At 39.4% G+C, this 20290-nt stretch overlaps 1 long non-coding RNA gene across 1 annotated transcript in view; it reads left to right on the top strand.

Moving 5' to 3' along the window:
* LOC144894029 (uncharacterized) overlaps window positions 1-19541 on the top strand; it is a 106526-nt gene extending 86985 nt beyond the window's left edge. The window contains exon 3 of the long non-coding RNA XR_013624715.1: window positions 19132-19541. This is a non-coding gene — a long non-coding RNA (uncharacterized LOC144894029). The remainder of the gene's footprint in view (window positions 1-19131) is intronic.
* The last annotated feature ends 749 nt before the right edge of the window (window positions 19542-20290 follow it).

Raw genomic sequence — 20290 nt, 5'->3', positions numbered from 1 at the left:
TCTGGTAAAGGTTTGAATCTGGGTAAAGGTTTGAATCTGGTAAAGGTTTGAATCTGTTAAAGGTTTGAAATGGGTAAAGGTTTGAATCTGGTAAAGGTTTGAATCTGGTAAAGGTTTGATTCTGGTAAAGGTTTGAATCTGGTAAAGGTTTGAATCTGGTAAAGGTTTGAATCTGGTAAACGTTTGAATCTGGTAAAGGTTTGAATCTGGTAAAGGTTTGAATCTGGTAAAGGTTTGAATCTGGTAAAGGTTTGAATCTGGTAAAGGTTTGAATCTGGGTAAAGGTTTGAATCTGGTAAAGGTTTGAATCTGGTAAAGGTTTGAATCTGGTAAAGTTTTGAATCTGGTAAAGGTTTGAATCTGGTAAAGGTTTGAATCTGGTAAAGGTTTGAATCTGGTAAAGGTTTGAATCTCGTAAAGGTTTGAATCTGGGAAAGGTTTGAATCTGGTAAAGGTTTGAAATGGGTAAAGGTTTGAATCTGGTAAAGGTTTAAATCTGGTAAAGGTTTGAATCTGGTAAAGGTTTGAATCTGGTAAAGGTTTGAATCTGGAAAAGGTTTGAATCTGGTAAAGGTTTGAATCTGGGAAAGGTTTGAATCTGGTAAAGGTTTGAATCTGGTAAACGTTTGAATCTGGTAAAGGTTTGAATCTGGTAAAGGTTTGAATCTGGTAAAGGTTTGAATCTGGTAAAGGTTTGAATCTGGTAAAGGTTTGAATCTGGTAAAGGTTTGAATCTGGTAAAGGTTTGAATCTGGTAAAGGTTTGAATCTGGTAAACGTTTGAATCTGGTAAAGGTTTGAATCTGGTAAAGGTTTGAATCTGGCAAAGTTTTGAATCTCGTAAATGTTTGATTCTGGTAAAGGTTTGAATAGGGTAAAGGTTTGAATCTGGTAAAGGTTTGAATCTGGTAAAGGTTTGAATCGGGTAAAGGTTTGAATCTGGTAAAGGTTTGAATCTGGGAAAGGTTTGAATCTGGTAAACGTTTGAATCTGGTAAACGTTTGAATCTGGTAAAGGTTTGAATCTGGTAAAGGTTTCAATCTGGTAAAGGTTTGAATCTGGTAAAGGTTTGAATCTGGTAAAGGTTTGAATCGGGTAAAGGTTTGAATCTGGTGAAGGTTTGATTCTGGGAAAGGTTTGAATCTGGTAAAGGTTTGAATCGGGTAAAGGTTTGAATCTGGTGAAGGTTTGAATCTGGTAAAGGTTTGAATCAGGTAAAGGTTTGATTCTGGTAACGGTTTGAATCTGGTAAAGGTTTGAATCTGGTAAAGGTTTGAATCTGGTAAAGGTTTGAATCTGGTAAAGGTTTGAATCTGGTAAAGGTTTGAATCTGGTAAAGGTTTGAATCTGGTAAAGGTTTGAATCTGGTAAAGGTTTGAATCTGGTAAAGGTTTGAATCTGGTAAAGGTTTGAAATGTGTAAAGGTTTGAATCTGGTAAAGGTTTGAATCTGGTAAAGGATGAATCTGGTAAAAGTTTGAATCTGGTAAAGGTTTGAATCTGGTAAAGGTTTGAATCTGGTAAACGTTTGAATCTGGTAAAGTTTTGAATCTGGCAAAGTTTTGAATCTGGTAAAGGTTTGAATCTGGTAAAGGTTTGAATCTGGTAAAGGTTTGAATCTGTTAAAGGTTTGAATCTGGTAAAGGTTTGAATCTGGTAAAGGTTTGAATGTGGTAAAGGTTTGAATCTGGTAAACGTTTGAATCTGGTAAACGTTTGAATCTGGTAAACGTTTGAATCTGGTAAAGGTTTTAATCTGGTAAAGGTTTGAATCTGGTAAAGGTTTGAATCTGGTAAAGGTTTGAATCTGGTAAAGGTTTGAATCGGGTAAAGGTTTGAATCTGGTAAAGGTTTGAATCTGGTAAAGGTTTGAATCTGGTAAAGGTTTGAATCTGGTAAAGGTTTGAAATGGGTAAAGGTTTGAATCTGGTAAAGGTTTGAGTTTGGTAAAGGTTTGAATCTGGTAAAGGTTTGAATCTGGTAAAGGTTTGAATCTGGTAAAGGTTTGAATCTGGTAAAGGTTTGAATCTGGTAAAGGTTTGAATCTGGTAAAGGTTTGAATCAGGTAAAGTTTTGAATCTGGTAAAGGTTTGAATCTGGGTAAAGGTTTGAATCTGGTAAAGGTTTGAATCTGTTAAAGGTTTGAAATGGGTAAAGGTTTGAATCTGGTAAAGGTTTGAATCTGGTAAAGGTTTGATTCTGGTAAAGGTTTGAATCTGGTAAAGGTTTGAATCTGGTAAAGGTTTGAATCTGGTAAAGGTTTGAATCTGGTAAAGGTTTGAATCTGGTAAAGGTTTGAATCTGGTAAAGGTTTGAATCTGGGTAAAGGTTTGAATCTGGTAAAGGTTTGAATCTGGTAAAGGTTTGAATCTGGTAAAGTTTTGAATCTGGTAAAGGTTTGAATCTGGTAAAGGTTTGAATCTGGTAAAGGTTTGAATCTGGTAAAGGTTTGAATCTGGTAAAGGTTTGAATCTGGGAAAGGTTTGAATCTGGTAAAGGTTTGAAATGGGTAAAGGTTTGAATCTGGTAAAGGTTTAAATCTGGTAAAGGTTTGAATCTGGTAAAGGTTTGAATCTGGTAAAGGTTTGAATCTGGAAAAGGTTTGAATCTGGTAAAGGTTTGAATCTGGGAAAGGTTTGAATCTGGTAAAGGTTTGAATCTGGTAAACGTTTGAATCTGGTAAAGGTTTGAATCTGGTAAAGGTTTGAATCTGGTAAAGGTTTGAATCTGGTAAAGGTTTGAATCTGGTAAAGGTTTGAATCTGGTAAAGGTTTGAATCTGGTAAAGGTTTGAATCTGGTAAACGTTTGAATCTGGTAAAGGTTTGAATCTGGTAAAGGTTTGAATCTGGCAAAGTTTTGAATCTCGTAAATGTTTGATTCTGGTAAAGGTTTGAATCTGGTAAAGGTTTGAAATGGGTAAAGGTTTGAATCGGGTAAAGGTTTGAATCGGGTAAAGGTTTTAATCCGGTAAACGTTTGAATCTGGTAAAGGTTTGAATCGGGTAAAGGTTTGAATCTGGTAAAGGTTTGGATCTGGTAAAGGTTTGAATCTGGGAAAGTTTTGAATCTGGTAAAGGTTTGAATCTGGTAAAGGTTTGAATCAGGTAAAGGTTTGAATCTGGTAAAGGTTTGATTCTGGTAAAGGTTTGAATAGGGTAAAGGTTTGAATCTGGTAAAGGTTTGAATCTGGTAAAGGTTTGAATCTGGTAATGGTTTGAATCTGGTAAAGGTTTGAATCTGGAAAAGGTTTGAATCTGGTAAAGGTTTGAATAGGGTAAAGGTTTGAATCTGGTAAATGTTTGATTCTGGTTAAGGTTTGATCTGGTAAAGGTTTGAAATGGGTAAAGGTTTGAATCGGGTAAAGGTTTGAATCGGGTAAAGGTTTTAATCCGGTAAACGTTTGAATCTGGTAAAGGTTTGAATCGGGTAAAGGTTTGAATCTGGTAAAGGTTTGGATCTGGTAAAGGTTTGAATCTGGGAAAGTTTTGAATCTGGTAAAGGTTTGAATCTGGTAAAGGTTTGAATCAGGTAAAGGTTTGAATCTGGTAAAGGTTTGATTCTGGTAAAGGTTTGAATAGGGTAAAGGTTTGAATCTGGTAAAGGTTTGAATCTGGTAAAGGTTTGAATCGGGTAAAGGTTTGAATCTGGTAAAGGTTTGAATCTGGGAAAGGTTTGAATCTGGTAAACGTTTGAATCTGGTAAACGTTTGAATCTGGTAAAGGTTTGAATCTGGTAAACGTTTGAATCTGGTAAACGTTTGAATCTGGTAAAGGTTTGAATCTGGTAAAGGTTTGAAATGGGTAAAGGTTTGAATCTGATAAAGGTTTGAAATGGGTAAAGGTTTGAATCTGGTAAAGGTTTGAATCTGGTAAAGGTTTGAAATGGGTAAAGGTTTGAATCTGGTAAAGGTTTGAATCTGGTAAAGGTTTGAATCGGGTAAAGGTTTGAATCTGGTAAAGGTTTGAAATGGGTAAAGGTTTGAATCTGGTAAAGGTTTGAATCTGGTAAAGGTTTGAATCGGGTAAAGGTTTGAATCTGGTGAAGGTTTGATTCTGGGAAAGGTTTGAATCTGGTAAAGGTTTGAATCTGGTAAAGGTTTGAATCTGGTAAAGGTTTGAATCGGGTAAAGGTTTGAATCTGGTGAAGGTTTGAATCTGGTAAAGGTTTGAATCGGGTAAAGGTTTGAATCTGGTAAAGGTTTGAATCGGGTAAAGGTTTGAATCTGGTAAAGGTTTGAATCTGGTAAAGGTTTGAATCTGGTAATGGTTTGAATCTGGTAATGGTTTGAATCTGGTAAAGGTTTGAATCGGGTAAAGGTTTGAATCGGGTAAAGGTTTGAATCTGGTGAAGGTTTGATTCTGGGAAAGGTTTGAATCTGGTAAAGGTTTGAATCTGGGAAAGGTTTGAATCTGGTAAAGGATGAATCTGGTAAAGGTTTGAATCTGGCAAAGGTTTGAATCGGGTAAAGGTTTGAATCTGGTAAAGGTTTGAATCTGGTAAAGGTTTGAATCGGGTAAAGGTTTGAATCTGGTAAAGATTTGATTCTGGTAAAGGTTTGAATCTGGTAAAGGTTTGAATCTGGAAAAGGTTTGATTCTGGTAAAGGTTTGAATCTGGTAAAGGTTTGAATCTGGTAAAGGTTTGAATCTGGTAAAGGTTTGAATCTGGTAAAGGTTTGAATCTGGTAAAGGTTTGAATCTGGTAATGGTTTGAATCTGGCAAAGTTTTGAATCTGGTAAAGGTTTGAATCTGGTAAAGGTTTGAATCTGGTAAAGGTTTGAATCTGGTAAAGGTTTGAAATGGGTAAAGGTTTGAATCTGGTAAAGGTTTGAATCTGGTAAAGGTTTGAAATGGGTAAAGGTTTGAAATGGGTAAAGGTTTGAATCTGGTAAAGGTTTGAAATGGGTAAAGGTTTGAATCTGGTAAAGGTTTGAATCTGGTAAAGGTTTGAAATGGGTAAAGGTTTGAATCTGGTAAAGGTTTGAATCTGGTAAAGGTTTGAATCTGGTGAAGGTTTGAATCTGGTAAAGGTTTGAATCTGGTAAAGGTTTGAATCTGGTAAAGGTTTGAATCTGGTAAAGGATGAATCTGGTAAAGGTTTGAATCTGGTAAAGGTTTGAATCTGGTAAAGGTTTGAATCTGGTAAAGGTTTGAATCTGGTAAAGGATGAATCTGGTAAAGGTTTGAATCTGGTAAAGGATGAATCTGGTAAAGGTTTGAATCTGGTGAAGGTTTGAATCTGGTAAAGGTTTGAATCTGGTAACGGTTTGAATCTGGTAAAGGTTTGAATCTGGTAAAGGTTTGAATCTGGTAAAGGTTTGAATCTGATAAAGGTTTGAATCTGGTAAAGGTTTGAATCAGGTAAAGGTTTGAATCTGGTGAAGGTTTGAATCTGGTAAAGGTTTGAATCTGGTAACGGTTTGAATCTGGTAAAGGTTTGAATCTGGTAAAGGTTTGAATCTGGTAAAGGTTTGAATCTGGTAAAGGTTTGAATCTGATAAAGGTTTGAATCTGGTAAAGGTTTGAATCAGGTAAAGGTTTGAATCTGGTGAAGGTTTGAATCTGGTAAAGGTTTGAATCTGGTAACGGTTTGAATCTGGTAAAGGTTTGAATCTGGTAAAGGTTTGAATCTGGTAAAGGTTTGAATCTGATAAAGGTTTGAATCTGGTAAAGGTTTGAATCAGGTAAAGGTTTGAATCTGGTGAAGGTTTGAATCTGGTAAAGGTTTGAATCTGGTAACGGTTTGAATCTGGTAAAGGTTTGAATCTGGTAAAGGTTTGAATCTGGTAAAGGTTTGAATCTGATAAAGGTTTGAATCTGGTAAAGGTTTGAATCTGGTAAAGGTTTGAATCTGGTAAAGGTTTGAATCGGGTAAAGGTTTGAATCTGGTAAAGATTTGATTCTGGTAAAGGTTTGAATCTGGTAAAGGTTTGAATCTGGAAAAGGTTTGATTCTGGTAAAGGTTTGAATCTGGTAAAGGTTTGAATCTGGTAAAGGTTTGAATCTGGTAAAGGTTTGAATCTGGTAAAGGTTTGAATCTGGTAATGGTTTGAATCTGGCAAAGTTTTGAATCTGGTAAAGGTTTGAATCTGGTAAAGGTTTGAATCTGGTAAAGGTTTGAATCTGGTAAAGGTTTGAAATGGGTAAAGGTTTGAATCTGGTAAAGGTTTGAATCTGGTAAAGGATGAATCTGGTAAAGGTTTGAATCTGGTAAAGGTTTGAATCTGGTAAAGGTTTGAATCTGGTAAAGGTTTGAATCTGGTAAAGGATGAATCTGGTAAAGGTTTGAATCTGGTAAAGGATGAATCTGGTAAAGGTTTGAATCTGGTAAAGGATGAATCTGGTAAAGGTTTGAATCTGGTAAAGGTTTGAATCTGGTAAAGGTTTGAATCTGGTAAAGGTTTGAATCTGGTAAAGGTTTGAATCTGGTAAAGGTTTGAATCTGGTAAAGGTTTGAAATGGGTAAAGGTTTGAATCTGGTAAAGGTTTGAATCTGGTAAAGGATGAATCTGGTAAAGGTTTGAATCTGGTAAAGGATGAATCTGGTAAAGGTTTGAATCTGGTAAAGGTTTGAATCTGGCAAAGTTTTGAATCTGGTAAAGGTTTGAATCTGGTAAAGGTTTGAATCTGGTAAAGGTTTGAATCTGGTAAAGGTTTGAATCTGGTAAAGGATGAATCTGGTAAAGGTTTGAATCTGGTAAAGGTTTGAATCTGGTAAAGGTTTGAATCTGGTAAAGGTTTGAATCTGGTAAAGGATGAATCTGGTAAAGGTTTGAATCTGGTAAAGGATGAATCTGGTAAAGGTTTGAATCTGGTAAAGGTTTGAATCTGGCAAAGTTTTGAATCTGGTAAAGGTTTGAATCTGGTAAAGGTTTGAATCTGGTAAAGGTTTGAATCTGGTAAAGGTTTGAATCTGGTAAAGGATGAATCTGGTAAAGGTTTGAATCTGGTAAAGGTTTGAATCTGGCAAAGTTTTGAATCTGGTAAAGGTTTGAATCTGGTAAAGGTTTGAATCTGGTAAAGGTTTGAATCTGGTAAAGGTTTGAATCTGGTAAAGGTTTGAATCTGGTAAAGGATGAATCTGGTAAAGGTTTGAATCTGGTAAAGGTTTGAATCTGGTAAAGGTTTGAATCTGGTAAAGGTTTGAATCTGGTAAAGGATGAATCTGGTAAAGGTTTGAATCTGGTAAAGGTTTGAATCTGGTAAAGGTTTGAATCTGGTAAAGGTTTGAATCTGGTAAAGGTTTGAATCTGGTAAAGGTTTGAATCTGGTAAAGGTTTGAAATGTGTAAAGGTTTGAATCTGGTAAAGGTTTGAATCTGGTAAAGGTTTGAATCTGGTAAAGGTTTGAATCGGGTAAAGGTTTGAATCTGGTAAAGGTTTGAATCTGGTAAAGGTTTGAATCTGGTAAAGGTTTGAATCTGGTAAAGGTTTGAAATGGGTAAAGGTTTGAATCTGGTAAAGGTTTGAGTTTGGTAAAGGTTTGAATCTGGTAAAGGTTTGAATCTGGTAAAGGTTTGAATCTGGTAAAGGTTTGAATCTGGTAAAGGTTTGAATCTGGTAAAGGTTTGAATCTGGTAAAGGTTTGAATCAGGTAAAGGTTTGAATCTGGTAAAGGTTTGAATCTGGGTAAAGGTTTGAATCTGGTAAAGGTTTGAATCTGTTAAAGGTTTGAAATGGGTAAAGGTTTGAATCTGGTAAAGGTTTGAATCTGGTAAAGGTTTGATTCTGGTAAAGGTTTGATTCTGGTAAAGGTTTGAATCTGGTAAAGGTTTGAATCTGGTAAAGGTTTGAATCTGGTAAAGGTTTGAATCTGGTAAAGGTTTGAATCTGGTAAAGGTTTGAATCTGGTAAAGGTTTGAATCTGGTAAAGGTTTGAATCTGGTAAAGGTTTGAATCTGGGTAAAGGTTTGAATCTGGTAAAGGTTTGAATCTGGTAAAGGTTTGAATCTGGTAAAGTTTTGAATCTGGTAAAGGTTTGAATCTGGTAAAGGTTTGAATCTGGTAAAGGTTTGAATCTGGTAAAGGTTTGAATCTCGTAAAGGTTTGAATCTGGGAAAGGTTTGAATCTGGTAAAGGTTTGAAATGGGTAAAGGTTTGAATCTGGTAAAGGTTTAAATCTGGTAAAGGTTTGAATCTGGTAAAGGTTTGAATCTGGTAAAGGTTTGAATCTGGAAAAGGTTTGAATCTGGTAAAGGTTTGAATCTGGGAAAGGTTTGAATCTGGTAAAGGTTTGAATCTGGTAAACGTTTGAATCTGGTAAAGGTTTGAATCTGGTAAAGGTTTGAATCTGGTAAAGGTTTGAATCTGGTAAAGGTTTGAATCTGGTAAAGGTTTGAATCTGGTAAAGGTTTGAATCTGGTAAAGGTTTGAATCTGGTAAAGGTTTGAATCTGGTAAACGTTTGAATCTGGTAAAGGTTTGAATCTGGTAAAGGTTTGAATCTGGCAAAGTTTTGAATCTCGTAAATGTTTGATTCTGGTAAAGGTTTGAATAGGGTAAAGGTTTGAATCTGGTAAAGGTTTGAATCTGGTAAAGGTTTGAATCGGGTAAAGGTTTGAATCTGGTAAAGGTTTGAATCTGGGAAAGGTTTGAATCTGGTAAACGTTTGAATCTGGTAAACGTTTGAATCTGGTAAAGGTTTGAATCTGGTAAAGGTTTCAATCTGGTAAAGGTTTGAATCTGGTAAAGGTTTGAATCTGGTAAAGGTTTGAATCGGGTAAAGGTTTGAATCTGGTGAAGGTTTGATTCTGGGAAAGGTTTGAATCTGGTAAAGGTTTGAATCGGGTAAAGGTTTGAATCTGGTGAAGGTTTGATTCTGGGAAAGGTTTGAATCTGGTAAAGGTTTGAATCAGGTAAAGGTTTGATTCTGGTAACGGTTTGAATCTGGTAAAGGTTTGAATCTGGTAAAGGTTTGAATCTGGTAAAGGTTTGAATCTGGTAAAGGTTTGAATCTGGTAAAGGTTTGAATCTGGTAAAGGTTTGAATCTGGTAAAGGTTTGAATCTGGTAAAGGTTTGAATCTGGTAAAGGTTTGAATCTGGTAAAGGTTTGAAATGTGTAAAGGTTTGAATCTGGTAAAGGTTTGAATCTGGTAAAGGATGAATCTGGTAAAAGTTTGAATCTGGTAAAGGTTTGAATCTGGTAAAGGTTTGAATCTGGTAAACGTTTGAATCTGGTAAAGTTTTGAATCTGGCAAAGTTTTGAATCTGGTAAAGGTTTGAATCTGGTAAAGGTTTGAATCTGGTAAAGGTTTGAATCTGTTAAAGGTTTGAATCTGGTAAAGGTTTGAATCTGGTAAAGGTTTGAATGTGGTAAAGGTTTGAATCTGGTAAACGTTTGAATCTGGTAAACGTTTGAATCTGGTAAACGTTTGAATCTGGTAAAGGTTTTAATCTGGTGAAGGTTTGAATCTGGTAAAGGTTTGAATCTGGTAAAGGTTTGAATCTGGTAAAGGTTTGAATCGGGTAAAGGTTTGAATCTGGTAAAGGTTTGAATCTGGTAAAGGTTTGAATCTGGTAAAGGTTTGAATCTGGTAAAGGTTTGAAATGGGTAAAGGTTTGAATCTGGTAAAGGTTTGAGTTTGGTAAAGGTTTGAATCTGGTAAAGGTTTGAATCTGGTAAAGGTTTGAATCTGGTAAAGGTTTGAATCTGGTAAAGGTTTGAATCTGGTAAAGGTTTGAATCTGGTAAAGGTTTGAATCAGGTAAAGTTTTGAATCTGGTAAAGGTTTGAATCTGGGTAAAGGTTTGAATCTGGTAAAGGTTTGAATCTGTTAAAGGTTTGAAATGGGTAAAGGTTTGAATCTGGTAAAGGTTTGAATCTGGTAAAGGTTTGATTCTGGTAAAGGTTTGAATCTGGTAAAGGTTTGAATCTGGTAAAGGTTTGAATCTGGTAAAGGTTTGAATCTGGTAAAGGTTTGAATCTGGTAAAGGTTTGAATCTGGTAAAGGTTTGAATCTGGTAAAGGTTTGAATCTGGTAAAGGTTTGAATCTGGGTAAAGGTTTGAATCTGGTAAAGGTTTGAATCTGGTAAAGGTTTGAATCTGGTAAAGTTTTGAATCTGGTAAAGGTTTGAATCTGGTAAAGGTTTGAATCTGGTAAAGGTTTGAATCTGGTAAAGGTTTGAATCTCGTAAAGGTTTGAATCTGGGAAAGGTTTGAATCTGGTAAAGGTTTGAAATGGGTAAAGGTTTGAATCTGGTAAAGGTTTAAATCTGGTAAAGGTTTGAATCTGGTAAAGGTTTGAATCTGGTAAAGGTTTGAATCTGGAAAAGGTTTGAATCTGGTAAAGGTTTGAATCTGGGAAAGGTTTGAATCTGGTAAAGGTTTGAATCTGGTAAACGTTTGAATCTGGTAAAGGTTTGAATCTGGTAAAGGTTTGAATCTGGTAAAGGTTTGAATCTGGTAAAGGTTTGAATCTGGTAAAGGTTTGAATCTGGTAAAGGTTTGAATCTGGTAAAGGTTTGAATCTGGTAAAGGTTTGAATCTGGTAAACGTTTGAATCTGGTAAAGGTTTGAATCTGGTAAAGGTTTGAATCTGGCAAAGTTTTGAATCTCGTAAATGTTTGATTCTGGTAAAGGTTTGAATCGGGTAAAGGTTTGAAATGGGTAAAGGTTTGAATCGGGTAAAGGTTTGAATCGGGTAAAGGTTTTAATCCGGTAAACGTTTGAATCTGGTAAAGGTTTGAATCGGGTAAAGGTTTGAATCTGGTAAAGGTTTGGATCTGGTAAAGGTTTGAATCTGGGAAAGTTTTGAATCTGGTAAAGGTTTGAATCTGGTAAAGGTTTGAATCAGGTAAAGGTTTGAATCTGGTAAAGGTTTGATTCTGGTAAAGGTTTGAATAGGGTAAAGGTTTGAATCTGGTAAAGGTTTGAATCTGGTAAAGGTTTGAATCGGGTAAAGGTTTGAATCTGGTAAAGGTTTGAATCTGGGAAAGGTTTGAATCTGGTAAACGTTTGAATCTGGTAAACGTTTGAATCTGGTAAAGGTTTGAATCTGGTAAACGTTTGAATCTGGTAAACGTTTGAATCTGGTAAAGGTTTGAATCTGGTAAAGGTTTGAAATGGGTAAAGGTTTGAATCTGATAAAGGTTTGAATCTGGTAAAGGTTTGAATCTGGTAAAGGTTTGAATCGGGTAAAGGTTTGAATCTGGTGAAGGTTTGATTCTGGGAAAGGTTTGAATCTGGTAAAGGTTTGAATCTGGTAAAGGTTTGAATCAGGTAAAGGTTTGATTCTGGTAACGGTTTGAATCTGGTAAAGGTTTGAATCTGGTAAAGGTTTGAATCTGGTAAAGGTTTGAATCTGATAAAGGTTTGAATCTGGTAAAGGTTTGAATCTGGTAAAGGTTTGAATCTGGTAAAGGTTTGAATCGGGTAAAGGTTTGAATCTGGTAAAGATTTGATTCTGGTAAAGGTTTGAATCTGGTAAAGGTTTGAATCTGGAAAAGGTTTGATTCTGGTAAAGGTTTGAATCTGGTAAAGGTTTGAATCTGGTAAAGGTTTGAATCTGGTAAAGGTTTGAATCATCTGATCATGTGCTTGTTAAAGTGGACATCTCTCTGACCATTCTCAGAGAGCCTCCTCAGCGTCGACGAGTCTGGCATTTCACTCAGGCCAACTGGCACGGTCTTCAAGCAGCCATCAATCATCTGGACTGGTCTCCCATCTCTACCGCCTCTGACATCAACTCATCCTGGGAATTCTTTCAAAGTAAATTGCTCTCTCTCATGCACAGATTTATACCATCTCGTCTTCAGTTGTCATACCCTTCCTCCCATCCATGGTACACGGAATCTTGTGGTGAGGCTGTTGCCCTGAAACAACTTGCTTTCGTCTCCTGGAAAGCAAATCCAACGGAAGGAAATCTCATTTCCTTTCACAAAGCCCGAAACAAGTGTGTGTCCACCCTCAGGAGAGCCAGGAAACAATATCTCACCATTCTCAAGACCGAACTCTCTTATCTGTCTCCCTCTTCCAAATCCTGGTGGCGTCTGGTCAAATCTGTTTCTGGTGTTTGTTCCCCCTCCATCCCCTCCCTCACCTCAAACGGCTTAACGGTTGACTCCGCACGTGAAAAAGCTGAATGCCTCAACTCTGTGTTTGCCTCTAAATCTTGTGTCCCAAACCCATCCCTCTCTGTACCCACCGTACCCAGTCGTACCCAGCTGCTCCTGGACTCTGTGTCCTTTCCTCCTGATAAGGTGGAAAAGTTTCTGTCAACCCTCGACTCTGATTCTGCAACTGGTCCTGACGGCATCAGCCCACGGGTCCTAAAATCATGTTCTTCTGCTCTTTCACTCCCTCTTTCTGTTCTCTTCACCCTCTCTTTTGCTCAAGGTCATCTGCCATCTGCTTGGAAATCAGCCAACATCACCGGTTTGCACAAAAAAGGTGCAAAAACAGATCCCAGCAACTACAGACCAATCAGCCTTCTCCCAATTATCAGCAAAGTCATGGAATCCATCATTGCTTCAGATATTAAATCTTTCCTCTTCTCCAATGGCTTGATCTCTGATCATCAATTTGGTTTCAGACCTGGTCACTCTACTCTGGACATGCTGCTTCTGCTTTCTCAACAATGGATGGAGGTCCTCAATGCCAAACAGGAAATTAGAGCTGTCTCCCTTGACATTTCACGTGCCTTCGATACGGTCTGGCACCCTGCTCTGCTCACCAAACTCTCCTCCTTTGGTATCCATGGAAATCTCCACGCATGGCTGGCGGACTTCCTCTCTGGTCGTAGTCAACATGTGGCCCTGAATGGGTTTCTCTCATCTCCTCTTCCTGTTCAGGCTGGAGTTCCCCAAGGTAGTGTTCTGGGCCCTGTGCTTTTTCTGGTCTTCATCAATGATCTCTCTGACTCTCTTGAAAATCCTCTCTATCTCTTTGCTGACGACTCTACTCTCTGTCGCTCCATTCCTCATCCCTCAGATCGGCAGTCTGCAGCCTCCTCACTCTCTGCAGACCTGGACAAAATCACAGACTGGTCAAACAAGTGGAACATGTCTTTCAATCTGACAAATCTCACACTCTTACAATGTCTCTCCGAAAGGACCGACTGGACAACCCTCCCAACTACTTTCTCAACAATCCTCTCCAAGAAGTTCTGTCGCTCAAGCTTTTGGGTCTCACTATCTGCCATGATCTTTCTTGGGAAAACCACATTTCCAAGCTGGCCTCCAAAGCCAGTCGCCGACTGGGCATCCTCCGTCGTGCGAAGTCCTTCCTTGGCACACCTGAGCTCCTCACCACATACAAGGCTTTCATCCGCAGCTCAATGGAATACTGTTCCCCCCTCTGGGCTGGTGTTCCTGCCTCACACCTTGCTCGGCTTCACGCTGTTGAGGCCAAAGCTTTCAGAATCATTGGAATCTCCTGCGATGTAGTCAACACCGAGGGCCTTTCACTCACTCACCGCAGGCAGGTTGGTGGTCTTTCTGTCTTCTAACGACTCCTCTCCGGCCTTGCTGCCCCAGCTCTCTCTGTGCTCTGTCCCCCCAATATTCCTTCAGGTCGCACAAGATCTGCCTGCAACCCTCTTATGGTTAAACTGCCAAAGTCTAGGCTATCTGCTCACCTTCACTCTTTCATTCCCCTTTTCTCCCGCCTCTGGAACAAACTCCCCCACTCCCTTCAATCCCACTCCTCCCTCCAGGTCTTTAAAACAGCTGTTCACCACCATCTCTTATCTTCCCCCATCGAAAACCTTGATCTTTTCTACCCCCGGTAATTCACCCCAGAGTCCTTGCAGTGTTCATATGTTTTATTCCTCTCCCACCTCCCCCCAAGTCCTCCCGATGTCCCTGCTCTCAAATGTTGTGTTTGTGTCCTTCCCCCTCTTCCCCCTATCTTGTCTGCCGCTCCCCTTGTTTTTTGTGTTTTGTGTGTCGGTTTGTCTTTTTGTGTGATTAATGTTAGCTCTTTCACGAGCCTCGATGTTGTAGAAAGGTTTGAATCGGGTAAAGGTTTGAATCGGGTAAAGGTTTGAATCTGGTAAAGGTTTGAATCGGGTAAAGGTTTGAATCGGGTAAAGGTTTGAATCTGGTAAAGGTTTGAATCGGGTAAATGTTTGAATCGGGTAAAGGTTTGAAATGGGTAAAGGTTTGAATCTGGTAAAGGTTTGAATCGGGTAAAGGTTTGAATCTGGTAAAGGTTTGAATCTGGTAAAGGTTTGAATCGGGTAAAGGTTTGAATCGGGTAAAGGTTTGAATCGGGTAAATGTTTGAATCTGGTAAAGGTTTGAATCGGGTAAAGGTTTGAATCGGGTAAAGGTTTGAATCGGGTAAAGGTTTGAATCGGGTAAATGTTTGAATCTGGTAAAGGTTTGAATCTGGTAAAGGTTTGAATCGGGTAAAGGTTTGAATCTGGTAAAGGTTTGAATCGGGTAAATGTTTGAATCGGGTAAAGGTTTGAAATGGGTAAAGGTTTGAATCGGGTAAAGGTTTGAATCGGGTAAAGGTTTGAATCGGGTAAAGGTTTGAATCTGGTAAAGGTTTGAATCTGGTAAAGGTTTGAATCGGGTAAAGGTTTGAATCTGGTAAATGTTTGAATCTGGTAAAGGTTTGAATCGGGTAAAGGTTTGAATCTGGTAAAGGTTTGAATCTGGTAAATGTTTGAATCGGGTAAAGGTTTGAATCGGGTAAAGGTTTGAATCGGGTAAAGGTTTGAATCTGGTAAAGGTTTGAATCGGGTAAAGGTTTGAATCGGGTAAAGGTTTGAATCGGGTAAAGGTTTGAATCTGGTAAAGGTTTGAATCGGGTAAAGGTTTGAATCTGGTAAAGGTTTGAATCTGGTAAAGGTTTGAATCTGGTAAAGGTTTGAATCTGGTAAAGGTTTGAATCTGGTAAAGGTTTGAATGAGGGGCGGGTTGTGAGAGTTGTTGTCGTGCTTGTTGTTGTTGTCGCTGCTCCCGTTATGTTTCTCAGGCCATTACCGATTCAGTCCACTGCCGGATTCGAACCTTTAGCCGATTCAAACGTGTACCGGATTCAATTTTATTTTACCAGATTCAAACCATTACTGGATTCGATCCATTGCCCTCTTCGATTACATTATGTTTCTCAGGCCTTTACAGGATTCGAACCATTGTCGGATTACCATTGCCCATAATTTATCTTATTTAATCATTCGCATCTGACTTTTTTACAAAGAAATCCACAACATCCCCCATTTTTGTAATGGTACAACCATAACTTTGAATCGGGTAAATGGTAAATAGTAAAGGTTAAAGGGTAAAGGGTAAAGGTTAAAGGGTGCTAACTTCACGGACATCTCTCACAGTAAATAAATCCGTGTTACGGTATTAGTAATTATCTGGCTGCCTGCTGCGTAGATCTCTTATTTTGTATAATGAGGTTTAATAATTGTGCACTCGGTAACATGGAGATCGCCCATTGGCCCAAGGGATGGAGGGGTGTAACTGTTGGACGTTTGTTATGTAATTATGTCGATCAAATCTAGATATCTCAGGTGTATGTCCCAATCAGCGACGGCCAGGATCACGTGTCAAGTGAGTTCTTTAACTTCCTTGCCTTCCTCTGCTGCTCTGCCTCATCAGCTCCAGTCTCTAGGCCATAGAAACACCACACCTTGCTGCATAGAAATACCACACCATGCTGCATAGAAATACCACACCATGCTGCATAGAAATACCACACCATGCTGCATAGAAATACCACACCATGTTGCATAGAAATACCACACCATGCTGCATAGGAATACCACACCATGCTGCATAGGAATACCACACCATGCTGCATAGAAATACCACACCATGCTGCATAGAAATACCACACCATGCTGCATAGAAATACCACACCATGCTGCATAGAAATACCATACCATGCTGCATAGACCTACCACACCATGCTGCATAGAAATACCACACCATGCTGCCTATAAATACCACACCATTCTGCATATAAATACCACACCATGCTGCATAGAAATACCACACCATGCTGCATAGAAATACCACACCATGCTGCATAGAAATACCACACCATGCTGCCTAGAAATACCACACCATTCTGCATATAAATACCACACCATGCTGCATAGAAATACCACACCATGCTGCATAGAAACACCACTCCATGTTGCATAGAAATACCACACCATGCTGCATAGAAATACCACACCATGCTGCATAGAAATACCACACCATGCTGCCTAGAAATACCACACCATGCTGCATAGAAATACCACACCATGCTGCATAGAAATACCACACCATGCTGCATAAAAATACCACACTTTGCTGCATGCATGTTTCATGTCGTTTTTGTGAACGGCCTTGTAGCATACCTGCCTGCCCTACTGCTTCAGCATTAGTTTACCTTTCACCAAGCCCAGGTCTGCTTGGACCAGGGCGGGGATTATACGTTTGTTTTATTATTGCCAAATGGTACGAATAATATCAAAGTTGTTAATATTGTCGTGTGATCCCCCTCGGTGAAGACCGGGCAATCACGGATTGCAATCGAGCGTTATTTCGAGGCGTTGTTCAATAGTGGATTTATTATCTACGCGCGAGAGGAAGAGAGAAGAAGAAGAGGAAGCTGGAAGCTTTTACCTGTCGGTCCCGCACGGCAGCTCCGATCCTGCAGGAAATGAACTCACACGAAAAACGGATTTAGAATATACAGGGAAAATAATAAAAGGATTTATTTACAACAGATGCCGGGACCAGAAAACGCGCCGGTTACTAAAACACCCTAATGAGCGCTCCTATGCACAGAACCAGACACAGACAAGGGGATGGCAGAACATGAATGAAAATAAAGAGGGGTGTGATTTTATCATGCATTTAGCTCTGATCAGCTTGTGAGGGTCTCGCCAGGGTCTGCTAATGGGTCCGGCCGGCGTGCACAAGCGAAACGCGCGTGTTGGCGGGAACTAGGCCTCGCTGCACCCATTCGTTTCCGCAAGTCGCTAGTTGTTTCCACCTGCAAAACTCGGCACGTTCTCCGGTGACGTCTCTGATCGCTTCATCTCTCCACCAAAGTCCGATCCCAACAAGCAGAGGAAGATGTCGGCATGAAGGACAATAGGCAAGGGCCAGTGCCAGAGAGATCGAGAGATCGAGAGATCGAGAGAGAGAGAGAGAGAAAAAAAAATATGTCGGTTTCTCTTCACCTTTTCATAACCTCCCCTTGGCCAATCAGCTGGCTCCTTCTTGCCTCTGGGCTTCAGCTGCGTGCCGATTGGCCCTCCCGACAATTGGTGTGATCTCTCCATCAAACCCCGCAACCAATCCGTCGCGAGGTGGGCATGGCCTCAGCCGGCCTGAACAATGTTTTATCGCCATGTTTGCGCAATGCGTGGGCGCTTCCTGCCTGCACTTCCAGTGAGTTTTATTTTGGGGGAATTTAATTAGTATGTGTGCTAATGGACCTTTCCTGCTCTACATGTCCAGTGCGTTGCTATAAGGGACATTGGATAAATCACAAGGTCTCACACACAGGGGAATTCGCATAATCCCTACTCTAGTTAACGCAATGCCATCCTTGTATGAACACAAATATATGAGCTTAATCCGACATCCGGGCTAAACAGGTCCTTTACTTATGTACATCGAAATGGTTCTTCTTCTTCACGACAGTCGGAGCGTGATACCTACACTGATCTACCTGATCTATATATCACTCTACCCCAAAATTCATAACAATGTTATTAGTATTAATAAATGCTTTGTTACAATGTTATCATTGTTTTTGTTATTTATTTTGTAATAGGAATACCATGCCATGGAAGGACCTATTAAACTGCTCTATGCACCTTAACATGGCGCATGTTTAGAAACATAGGAATTTTTCCGGATTCTTTGTATCCGGAAACATAGGAATTTAGTTAATAAGACGAATCATCTCAAGAGATCATAACTAAATATATTCTCATTTTGAACATCGTCCAGGGCTCTGCTGCTGATCCCGCTGGGGAAGCTTAGAGTTCTTTCATATGGCCCCCTCAATAGGAATTTCTGACGATGTCAGTACCTGCAAGGGGGCGCTAGTTTTGACCTCCGCCCAGAGCGCCACAATCCATCAAGACGCCACTGGGTGCAACGTTTTTCGGTTTTTACAAGATGGCTCCTGTGCCACGTGACATATGACGTCATAATTATTAGTAAATATTCTACAGGAGAAAGTGCTTCTGTGGTAAAAAAAAATTCGTTTCAATCGGACCAAGAAATGCAGCGAAGAATAAATTCATACTGATCGAATCAAGCACTGTACTTGTCGAATTATGACGTCATAATTAAGGTACCAATGATATCATCATTAACATATGTTATTCCCCATGCGGAGTACTTGACAATGAGCCATGTTTCAATTTTTTCCATGGAGTGGTTTGGGAGATAGAGGTGTAGTGTTTTTCCAAGATGGCGTCCGTACCACATGACCTATGACGTCATAATTATGAGAAAAAAATCTACAGGTGGAGACGCTCCTATAGTAACATTTCGTGTCAATCGGGCCAACGGTTGCCAAGAAAATGGCTTTTTAAAATGCAGACACGTACACACGTACGCAACCGAATGCCTAACCTTGCTTTTCACTTCGAGAGCTCAGGGTAATAATGGGGAGCTCGGTCTGACCTACAAAATTTCTGTTTGTTAGTGTAGTTACAGTGTACGTGAAATCACAAATACAGTTTATGTTCATGATTTAATCACCCTTGTTCTTTTGTTTTAGCCTAATTATTAGCCCGTCCCTCACACAGCAGGAGGTGTGTGTGTGTGTGTGTGTGTGTGTGTGTGTGTGTGTGTGTGTGTGTGTGTGTGTGTGTGTGTGTGTGTGTGTGTGTGTGTGTGTGTGTGTGTGTGTGTGTGTGTGTGTGTGTGTGTGTGTGTGTGTGTCCGGTTGGTCCATTTGAGCTATTGTCAAATTTTCACCAAAGCTTGATTATGATAGTATGGAGAAGGCAAATTAATAATTTTGGTCAAAAGGTCGAAGGTCAAAGGTCAGCGTCACATAAAATTGTTAATTTTCATCCAATTTACCTGAAGTTTTAATAATTTGCATATTGGGTCACTGAATTGGTTGACTAATCAAAAGGTAGAAACTGATTATTTTTTAGTTTTAAAGATGAAAGGTCTTTTCTTTTTTTGTTCAACTGTTTTCGTTATTTTGAGCAGGCAGAAGAAGAAGATGATGACGAAAGAAGAAGATGATGACGAAAGAAGCAGAAGATGACGTCTGCATACAAATGCATGTGGACGGGCTTTGCATTATCGGAGGGTTTCTAGTTACCTTCGCAAAAGCGGAAGGTTATGTTTTGATCGCTGTGTATTTATTACCTTCGCAAAAGCGGAAGGTTATGTTTTGATCGCTGTGTATTTATTTGTATGTCTGTGTGTGTGTGTGTGTGTATGTTATTCGCATAACTCAAAAAGTATTCAACCGAATTGCATGAAATTTGGTGGGATGATTGGTTATTATACGGGACACATTTGATTAGATTTTGGGAGCAATCGGGTCAAAGGTCAAGGTCAAGGTCACGAAAAGGTCAAAATCGTATTTTTGTTGTTCTGTTCCCTACACTCCCATGCCAAGTACAGAACAGTAGCTGCGGCGAAGGTATGCGCTCTACCGAGTGCCCGTTCTAGTTTGTATGTCTGTGTGTGTGTGTGTGTGTGTGTATGTTATTCGCATAACTCAAAAAGTATTCAACCGAATTGCATGAAATTTGGTGGGATGATTGGTTATTATACGGGACACATTTGATTAGATTTTGGGAGCAATCGGGTCAAAGGTCAAGGTCAAGGTCACGAAAAGGTCAAAACTGTTCACTGTTCTGTTCCCTACACTCCCATGCCAAGTACAGAACAGTAGCTGCGGCGAAGGTATGCGCTCTACCGAGTGCCCGTTCTAGTTTGACATGTTTACCAGCTACCACCAATATTAGCACAGCAACGAATTCTTGAATAAAAAACAGAAATCGAGGACTTTATGAATCATGTCTCCCCGGTGTTACACATACATATAAACATTGTCATAATATAAATACTGTTCTTACCTCATGACTAATGTAGGTACAATCGTCTTTCCCTGCGGTTGGCGTAAACATCCACAATGTCCTCTGGAATCAACTTCACAGTTAAATCGCCTTCTACGTGAAGAAGAGTCACCGAAGAGAACCTCAATCCTCCATGGTTGAGCACAAACAGTTTCTAATCCGTCTCATTGCAGAAAAGCTTCGTTCCGAAGTGGCTTCATTCGTGAAAATCCTTCATTTGTGAAAAATCACAAATTTCAAAGTTGTTAATCTGATTTGAAAAAGGATGCAGCCAATCA

Source organism: Myxine glutinosa, chromosome 10 (genome assembly GCF_964187855.1).
Source record: "Myxine glutinosa chromosome 10, kmMyxGlut1.1, whole genome shotgun sequence".
Taxonomy (NCBI): Eukaryota; Metazoa; Chordata; class Myxini; order Myxiniformes; family Myxinidae; genus Myxine; species Myxine glutinosa.
The sequence above is the reverse complement of the archived record's forward strand: the minus strand, read 5'-3'. Positions and strand labels throughout refer to the sequence as shown.